Source organism: Onychomys torridus, chromosome 2 (genome assembly GCF_903995425.1).
Source record: "Onychomys torridus chromosome 2, mOncTor1.1, whole genome shotgun sequence".
NCBI lineage: Eukaryota > Metazoa > Chordata > Mammalia > Rodentia > Cricetidae > Onychomys > Onychomys torridus.
The window spans coordinates 27,822,027-27,831,205 of NC_050444.1; the positions used below are offsets into that span (position 1 = coordinate 27,822,027).

Below are 9,179 nucleotides of genomic sequence, written 5' to 3' on the forward strand. Positions count from 1 at the left end.
CTGCCTCACTATTGGCTGTTCAGCACTTTATTAGACCAATCAGATGTTTTAGAAAGACAAAGTAACACAGCTTCACAGAGTTAAACAAATGCAACATTAAAGAATGCAAAACATCTTTGCACCATTAAACAAATGTCCCACCCCATAAATGAATGTAACACATCTTCAACTTATATTCAACAATACCTCTGGTTCTTAAAATCTTTTTGCCTCCTCATCCTTATAGTCTCTGAGCCCTGAGGGATTTGATGGAGACTACCATTTGAGACTGAGCGCTCCAGTCTCTCACCATGCACATTGCCTAGTTGTGCATCTGTGTTGGTTTATCTACTGCAAGAAGCTTCTCTAACAAGGGTTGAGTGATGCTCCCATCTGTGGATATATTATTACGTCATTAAGAGTAATTTTATTTCTATGTTTTAGAAGAATAACCGTAGTAGGTTTTCATTTAGGGCCCGTGACCCATCAAGTCTAGGTTCTTGACCAGTTTAGCAGTGTCAGGTATGGGTTCCATCTGAAATAACATGTAAAAAAATAAATTATATGTATGTGTGTGTCTAAGTGTGGTCTCTGCATGTGAGTGCAGTGTCTGTGGCAGCCAGAGAGGGCTTGACACTCTTGAGAATTGGAGTTGGCACTTGTAAGCTACCTGATGTGGGTTCTGGAAACCAAACATCGATCTTCTGCAAGAGCAGTTCCTACTCTTATTCACACACACACACACACACACACACACACACACACACTTAAAAATTAAATAGATTTCCCCTATTATTAGATAACTCTCTATTTAAATTCTCTCTTTATTGGAAGCGTCTGTGGTAGCAGGTTTCCATATGTTTTTCTCAAGGCTCAGAGGTCATCATGGCAGAGGGGCAGAAGGATTGTAAGCACCAGAGGCAGTAGATGGTTGCAGCATCCCCTGACCACACAGCAGGCCAGTTGCACTTACAAATTGCAGCAGTTGTTACAGCACGTGTGGTATCACTACAAGCTCAAACCTGACAAAATTCAAGCATGCCGGGGGAGGTCATCACCAAGCCCCATCCCTGGCTGAGGAGCTGCAGCAGCTGATAACTTTCAGGGGAGGGACAGTACGTTTCTATAAGGATGTGACCCTTGGTAGGTCAGGCACACTCAGACAGGTGAGTCTACACCCTGTAGTATATGGGTGGCACAAATTGGTTTGTATGGGTAAGAAACAAAGGAGGCAAATATGGGGGCTGGGTGGGGAGTTAGTGGTGGGTTTAGAAGGGATGGGGGAGGGGTGGAGGGTGACTTAATTGAAATCTATTATATGAAATTCTCAAAGGATTAATTTTAAAAATGAAAATGAATGAAATCTGAAAACAACAAGGTTCATGTGTTGTCTTTTTCAGCCATTCATTCATTCATTCATTCATTCATTCATTCATCCATTCCACAACTATTTATTAGGCTTCTGCCATGAACCTGGCATGTTGCTGGATGTTGTGGCTGTCGAAGCACAGACTTTCCAGAAACTCAAGGATGTGATGGTGCTCTACCGATCTACAAGACTGTGATTTGGGAATACAGACTCTCTCCAGGGGAAGGAAGAATGATGAAAATAGTTTAAGTGAGGACAGGTTACAAGCAGATTTCCACACTAGAATCCCACCTTACCTGGAGTGTGTGCAATGGACAGCCATGGGTGAATGACTTAGCAAGAGACTCAGATGCTCTTTGCAAGGTTTTCCTTGTTCTCCTGCATTTGGTGTTCACTTCATTCTACAAAAGTGAACCCCAGTCAAGCAAGCACAAGCTGGTTAAATTTAGAGACCTCACTTGATGCTGTCGTAGACGTTCAAAGTGTGTAGACCGGCTCACATGTCGGAGACTTGTCCCCTTCCCCTTCTGGGTCTTTGCTGTTCCCTTCGTGACTGTGTGCTGTTTACTTTGCATTACAGATGATGCTCTCTTCTTCTGTAACCACCAATTTCAAACCGAGTGTATGAACAGTTACAGTTTTCTAGGTAGGTAATGAAGACATTAAAAGCTGGGGAAATGCTTGAGGTGCTCTGTTTTCCCTCAGTGTTTCCTTTATAGTGTATTGTTCATCTCCCAGGGGACAATGAAAAAGCCTAGAAGCGAAATATTGTTGCTGAGTGAATGCTTGTTAATGAGCAGATGAATGGATCACACATGGAAAACTGCCCACAGCTGTTTGAATTTACAACTGACCCTTATTGTTGTGTTTTGCAATGTGTTCTCTTGACAGAGTAAATATAATGTGATTTACAGAGCAATTGTAGTATATTTAGGCTTCAAAATGATCAGTGGAAATAAATTTATTTATATTCTGTTCTAAAATTGATGATATATGGGTTCTCATTATAGGGTAGTAGTATTGTGTGTGTATGTAAGTGTGTAAATATAGCTTTTCACTGCAGACACAAACTTAAATATTAAATTTCTAATAAAGCTTCCAAAAGAACCTTAGTAATGCAGTTATCACACAAAACAATCTTTCAGAAAGCAATTTAAGATGAATTTAATATAAAGTTCATGAGAGAAAAGCATTCACCTCCATTCCTTCTAGATAAATAAGAGAAAAGTAACTAATGCATTACATTAAAGGAGCATGTATTGCTTACTAGAGGTCAGGGTTAGTTGCTAGTACTTGGAGTCACTAATTCATTCATTTCTTTCTTTCTTTCTTTCTTTCTTTCTTTCTTTCTTTCTTTCTTTCTTTCCTTGTTTCCCTCCCTCCCTCTCTTCCTTCTCTTTCTTTTTTAGACAAGGCCTCACTCATCTCAGACTGTCCTTGAACTTGCTATGTAGCTAAAGATGGTCTTGAATTTCTCATCCTCTTTCCTCCATCTCCTAAGCGCTAGGACCACAGGCATGTGCCTCCATCTCCGAGGTGCTAGGCAGGCATGTGCCTCTACCTCCTAAACACTAGGACCACAGGCGGGTGCTGCCAGCCTGGCTAATTCAGGACTAGGATTGCACCTAGGACTCTGTGTGTGCTAGGTAAGCACACTACCAACTAAGCAACATTCCTAGCACCTCATTTAATTTTCATTACAACTTAATAAAGAGAGTATTGTTCCTACCCTGCAGTTTGTAACTGAGGAAATAGGCAAGAGCGGGCTGAGTAATCTGTGTATTGCTACATAACTGATAAGTGGCCGCAAAGGGGTTTGAATCAAGCCCTTTGGCTCAGACATCCGTACTCTTGCCCAGGATATCCCACTGCTTTTCTAGAAGTCAGAAGCTGTCTCCAGAATACAGATCCTTGACAACGGAAGACTAGGCCCAGATGACAGGCTTCGAGAATAACCTAATTGCCTGGTGTTTGTCCAAAGAGCACAAGACAAACCTAAGATAATGACAAGAGTTTTGACTGTGCAGTTAAAACAATGAAAACAAAAGAGGCGGGAAGCGTGGCAGGTTTGGGAAGGAACGTTGGGAGTTCTGGATGTGATGTCTTACTTCGAGGTTATCGTTATACCCAGATGTCGAGCCACCACTGGACACAGGAGACTACAGTTCAGGTGACAGATTGAGAGACAGATTTAGAACTGCTAGCATATGGACACCGCTTGAATTGTAGGCTTGGCGCAGTGCTCTGAGGGAGTGACAGTAGACCGAGGGCTGAAGAACCTCGGGGACTGAATCCTGGGGGCTCCAACATGTGCCCGTCAGCTTGAAGAAGGGGGTGCAAGAAAGGAGACGCAAGAAAGGAGACAGCAGCACTACGACAAGAGGAAGCCGGGGAAGTGGGGGTTAGAGAGAGGCAAGGGAGGAAAGAAAACCAGGAGGGCATCGTCATCATCGTCATCGGTGGTGAAGCCAAACCACAGGGCAAGAGGAATGAGCGTGGAGAATCCCCACTCTGCACCACGGGGGGTGGGGGATCACTGGTGACCTGACCAGACCCGCACAGCTTTGTAGAATGGGGTAAAAGCCTTACTGTAGGAGATGAGGAGAGAAGGGAACGGAAGAGATGTCAGCGTGTGAGTGGAGATGGCGCTGCAAAGTGGAAGAAAAAGAAATTAACAACAGTAACTTCTGGGAAGGAGAGAGTCCCGGAGCAGTCTGTCTGAGGGGATGCTGAGGGGAGCCGGCTGCTGGAGAACAGAAGGAAAAACCTGCTTTGCGTAGCCGCCTGGAGCTGTCGGCCTGCGGTAGCGCGTATGAATGGAAGATGGTCGATGGGTGTTGTTATGGTTTAGATATGGTTTAAAATTTCAAAGATATCTCCTCAAGGTTCAAAATCTGGAAACGTGGTCCCCTATGAAGTCATGTAAAAGTGGCTAAAGCAGAAGAGGAGGAGGATGGTTAGGTCATGGGAATATCACCATTGGAAGGGGGTCGCAGCAAGCTCATGGCGCAGGTCAGGATCAGATACTTGTCCTTCCACGACACTGGTGGCAGATGTGAGTACCAACATCTCCGGCAGCCCTGCTCCACAGTCTAACTTGATGCAGCCCTCGCGGTCTCTCTGGTCTCTCTCTTGGACTGGTCCTTCTCACTGCCTGGGCTTTACTTGTCAGACATTGTTTTCCATGTTCCTGACATCTCTTTGTTCCTCAGGTCTCCAAGGCGTCTTTCAGGGCTTCATGCATCACTGCCTTTGGGGGATGTTTATAGGATTTGACTCTGCTCCACGTTATTTGGCCTCTCGGGCTTTCCTTAGAAAGCTGATGTGGATGATGTCATGGGCTGCAGCTGGCTGGCAGGTAGGTGGTCCAAGATCTCATTTCTAACAGTTTCTGAGTGCCTAGGTGGCCGAACCTGGGAGAACACTTTCCCAGGTGACTCCATGTGAGCAGAGCTCCCTCCTTCCCACAGCTGCTAATACTCAAGCAAAGTCTTTCGATTGAGTTTACAATACTTCCTTCAGCACTTCCCTATAGTACCACCAGATGGACCAAGGCCTCAACATAGGAGCCTGTAGGAGACTTTCCACATGCAGAATAGCAATGAATATGCACAGCTCATCTCCTGGAGATGCCTGCAGACTGTGTGTAGAGGAAGCAGCGTCTACAGGAGAGGGAGGATTAGACGTTTAAAGGAAGACACCACACAGGGTTAGTACAAAATACTAGGGCTATATCGCCAACCCCTGTGGCCGGCGTGGATATACACTTACCCATCTGAAGACAGCTTAGTTCAGCTAGATGCCGTTTTGTCAGGAACCCGTGGGAACTTTGAGGTTTCAGAGAGCTCTCTAGCTGCTGCCTTGTGTAACATGATATGCAGACAGCCAGCAGTCCAGGAAGATGGGCTCAGTAGGGACCAATATTGGCTTGGTGGTGTAGATGGAAGTTTGGCATTAAATTTCTAGCTAAGGAGTTGTGTACAGCTAGGTGGCAGAGATTTTTATTTTTTCATGGAGACTTATATTTCTAGTTATTTAGAATAGTTCTTTGTGGGATGGAGAGTTGGTTCAGCGGTTAAGAGCCTTTGTTCTTGCAGAGGACCCAGGTTTGATTCCCAGCATCCACATGGTGGCTTACAACTATCCATAACAGTTCCAAGAGATTCAGTGCCATCCTGTGACCCCCACAGGCACCAAGCATGGATGTGGTGCATAGACATGCATGCAGTCAGAACAGTCATATAATATAAAACAAAATAAATAAATCTAAAGAGTAGTCATTTGTACGGTACAAAGCTTAACTTCGAGGTCAAGCAGTGTAAAAGCAAGCATACATTATCAGACTACAGAGAAACGAGAGAAAACTTATTACTAATTATCTGTGGTCAAGCATCACCCAGAGTATTTTTCTCATTTGAATACATTAATTCATTTTCTTCCTTCACTCAGCTACTCCATATGGAATGTCTGTGTATATTGAACACTTGTTAAATGGTGAGAACTCAGTAAAAAGCTAGAGACTGTGTATCACAGGAGATTAAATGAATTAAAACAGCTCAGCACAAGGGGCATCAAGATCATGATGGGGGAACGTACAGAGACAAGCAAACCAAGCTAGTGGAAACATATGAACTGTGGACCAATAGTTGTAGATTCTCCATGGGACTGGACTAGGCCCTCTGCATAAGTGAGACAGTTGTGTAGCTTGATCTGCTGAAAGGGCCCCCTGGCATTGGTATCAGGATTCATCCCTGGTGCATGTGCGGGCTTTTTGGAGCCCAGTGCCTATGGTGGGACACCTTACACAGCCTTGGTGCAGGGGGAGGGGATTGGAACTGCCTCAACTGAATGTACCAGGCTCTGCTGACTCCTCATGAGAGGCCTTGCCTTGGAGGAGGTGGAAACAGGAGGTGGGTTGGGGGGTAACTGGGGGGCAGGAGGAGGGAGGAGAGGGGGATCTGTGGTTGGTATGTAAAATGAATAGAAAATTTCTTAATAATAATAAAAAAGAACAAAATAGCTCAGCAAACAAAAACAATAACAACAGTGTAAAGCATATTAATAAGTAATAGTTACCAAATGTTTCTTACGTACTGAGTCCTGCCTAAGCCCTTTCACATCAGCTTACTTAATTGTTTTTGTAGTCTACCAATATTATATGAATCATCTCAACAGATATTTACTTTCTAGAATATTTTCTTTGCAGGCTGTTGGTCAGCCAGGCTTAGCTCCTGGCTTTTGTTGGGTTCAAATCTGCTCCACATGTCTCTACCTTCTCTTTGTTCCAGAAGCTTCCTCAGGACATGCTGTCATGGTAGATCATGGGGTGAGGGGTATTAGCTGCCAAGCTACTGGACATTTACAGTTCTAATGAAAACGTCAGATCTACCGTTCCTGCACTAGTCAGAGGATGAATGACGCATGGTCGTCAGTAAGATGGAGAAACACACTGTTCCTTCCTCAGTGGGAGGTGCTGCCAGCTCATGGATCCATGGAACAAGTCAAAAACTGAGCACAGTGACTCAAAGAGACAGAGCTGCTCTTCTGTCATCATTTACAAATGGAGAGATTTAATGAAGAGAAAACGGGATTGGTACACCTAGAACCTAAACCTGGAAGCTGGAGACACCTGACTGTCAAACCATTTTTTTTGCACAGGATGCTTTGGGGGCACGTAGGGACATGGGTTAAGAAGGGCTGCATAGGGAAGATCGTGGGTTAGGGAAGATTGGGTTGGGGCTACGCCTGAGCACTGTTGGGTCAGATTTGAAATCTAACTGTGGAAAACAACTGAGGTCATTAACACTTGTAAGAACAGTTTCATTGGGGGAGGTGAGAACAGAGGCAGATGGTGGTAGATTCAGGGGTGAGTGGGAAGTGAAGGAATGGAGCCAGCTTCCAGAGCCTGGCTAAGAGGAGCAGGGAAAATCTGGCAATAGGATTGAAATAGGGAGGAATGTCACCTTCTTTGTTTTTCTTAAAGTCATGAGCACTTTATATATTTTCTCATCCTCTAGCTTGGGTCTAGCTTGTTTCCCGAGACTCTGAGGTCGGTCTTTAGGTTGGGAGCATCATTCTCCCTGGGTTTTATGTGTGGACTCTCATGGTTACGCTTCTCTCTGAGAACGGCTGGGCTATGATTAATAGCTTCTGTCTTTGTTTTCACTGGCTTCCAGGAACTTTCTAATTTTCTCCCCAGTTGGGTGGTGTCATCTCTTGCTATTGACTTCTAGTTCTATTCCATTATTATCTGGAAGGACATAAGAAGCAGTTTGATCTCTTTTTGTATTTGCTATGCCTTCCTTCCATGGTGTACAATGAGATCTGTTTCAGAGAAAGCTCCATTGGCTGCTAAGGATGTGTATTCTGTTGCTGTTGGATGGAATATTCTGTGGATGTCTATTTGTGTTGGTTTGAGGTAGGGTCTCACGTAGCCTAGAGTGGCCTCAAACATGTTGTATAGCCAAAGAATGTAGACAAATTTCTAAGTAGTTTTATTAAATAAGAAACACAGAGCTAAATACTGGGGTGAAAGCCTTAGAGATCAGGGAAATAGTGAGAGCCACCAGCTAGCCTTAACTCACCATGCTAATAGAGCTACTTCCTGTCTACCCAAGATTTCATTGCCTTGCTATTCTGCACTCTCATGGGCTCTTAGCCCAGCTACCTCACTTTCTTGTTACTGCCTGTCTGTACAGACCTCCAGGTCTCTATGGTTGGTACTGGGATTAAAGGCATGTATCACCATGCTTGGCTGTTCCCTAGAACACACAGAGACCCTGCCTGCCATGTGATTGGATTGAGAGCATGTGCTACCACTGCCTGACTTCTATGTTTACTGAAAAATGGCTGGCTATGTCCTCTGATCTCCAGGTGAACTTTATTTATTAACACACAAATAAAATATCACCACATTTCAGCACAAATAAAATATCTTGGTGCTGGGCTTATAGGTGTACATCACTACGGCAACTTATAGACATCCATCAAGTCCATTTGATGTATAGTACAGTTTAACTCTGAGGTTCCTTTGTTTATTATTTTTGTCTGTGCTATTTCTTTATTCAGGATAGTAGGATATGGGAAAATGTGCTGTCATTGTACCGGGACCTATCTTCCTTCCCTTTACATCCAGCCAGTAGTGTTTGTTTTATTGAACTGGGTATACCAATATTTGTCGTATAAATATTTGCTGTCTTATCTTTTTGGTGCACTGATCTCTTTATTGAGATGGAATGATTTTCTGTATCTCTTCCTATTAATTTTTGCCTAGTTTTTCAGTTATAAGAGTGACCATTACTGCTTGCTTTCTGATTCACTTGATTGCTGGTACAGTTTTCCATTCATAATCTCTGTGAGTGGTCTGCCGGTGACAGGTGTCTCTGCTGGCACATCCATGTTTCCTTATTTATTTTTGACAGTGAATTAATATTTTATGTACACCATAAAATTTACTCAGATGGAGTAATAATAGGTTTTCACATTATTATTATTATTATTATTATTATTGGTTTTGGTATTTTGAGACAGGATTTCTCTATGTAGCCTTGGCTGCCCTGGAACTAGATCTGAAGACCAGGCTGGATTTGAACTTGTAGAGATCCATCTGCCTCTGACTCCTGAGTTCTGGGCTTAATGGTATGGTTCACCACACTCGGCTACTTTATTTTATAAGTTTTGTATGAATTGCCTATAATTGCAGTTTGAATGAAATGTTCCTATTTGAACACTGTTTCAGGAAATACAGTTCCATTTTTCAAGTGTTCAATTTTTTTGTTACTAAACTCTTGTGATAATTACTATGCAGAACACTTCAATCCAACCAATACAT

General features: G+C 43.4%; 1 long non-coding RNA gene across 1 annotated transcript in view; it reads left to right on the forward strand.

Annotated features, from left to right (window-relative positions):
• The window catches only part of LOC118578356, an 11,691-nt gene extending 3,829 nt beyond the window's left edge, over positions 1–7,862 (forward strand). Inside the window, exons 2-4 of the long non-coding RNA XR_004944250.1 lie at positions 1,929–1,994; positions 4,561–4,706; positions 6,637–7,862. This is a non-coding gene — a long non-coding RNA (uncharacterized LOC118578356). The remainder of the gene's footprint in view (positions 1–1,928; positions 1,995–4,560; positions 4,707–6,636) is intronic.
• The last annotated feature ends 1,317 nt before the right edge of the window (positions 7,863–9,179 follow it).